Raw genomic sequence first — 773 nt, forward strand, 5'->3', positions numbered from 1 at the left:
CATGGACCTGGGTTTAGTGAAGGGTCAGTGTGTAGACTGTTGCTGTGTTGCTGGCGAGGCTTAGCTCGCCCTTCCACCTTCCCAGTCAGTCTTATGCAGCAGTGACAGTCGTATCAGAGAGTTCCGTGCTTTGTAGTCTCTGCTGGGCTAATAGGATCTGGCTGCTAAGCCAGTTAGCACAGAGAGTGAGGCCTGACGTCCTCCATCCTTTCACTGTTCACTCACTCCATCTGCTTTCTTACATTCCTCTCACTTCATCAGCTCTGTGCTTTCCACTGTTAACTGTGATTAGACTTATTGACTAGTTTGTACTGTCACTACCATACAAAAAGAGAAAAATTTAAGTATCATCTGCTCGGTAAAAGCCACACACTCTATTCTACAACCTTCTTTCTCATTGTTATTTCTACACTGTGTACACAGTGTTTTACCGTGAATTACATAGTTTCCAGCTGCGACTGATCGTTCAATTAGTACACCAGGAATAGAAGCGGCAGCAGATTAATAATGCACTGCCTGCTTCACTGAAATAAGATAGCACTGACTGCAAAGACCGACTGAAACATGAGGTCTCAATCAGAGAGTGGACGCCCGTGAGACGCCCACACAAGTCGTCTCAATCTCCAAACCACTCACCACAGCAGTGTGATAGTCTACTGGTCTATCACACAGTACCACAAAAGTATTCACAACCTCTATCACTAACCTCAATGAGCAGGAAAAAAAATCAGAAAAAATAAGTGACTGCTGTCTCAAAACTGGTAGTTTAAGAT

Source organism: Seriola lalandi, unplaced genomic scaffold (genome assembly GCF_002814215.2).
Source record: "Seriola lalandi dorsalis isolate HSWRI2012SDOR001 ecotype SW California unplaced genomic scaffold, Sedor1 jcf7180002053917, whole genome shotgun sequence".
NCBI lineage: Eukaryota > Metazoa > Chordata > Actinopteri > Carangiformes > Carangidae > Seriola > Seriola lalandi.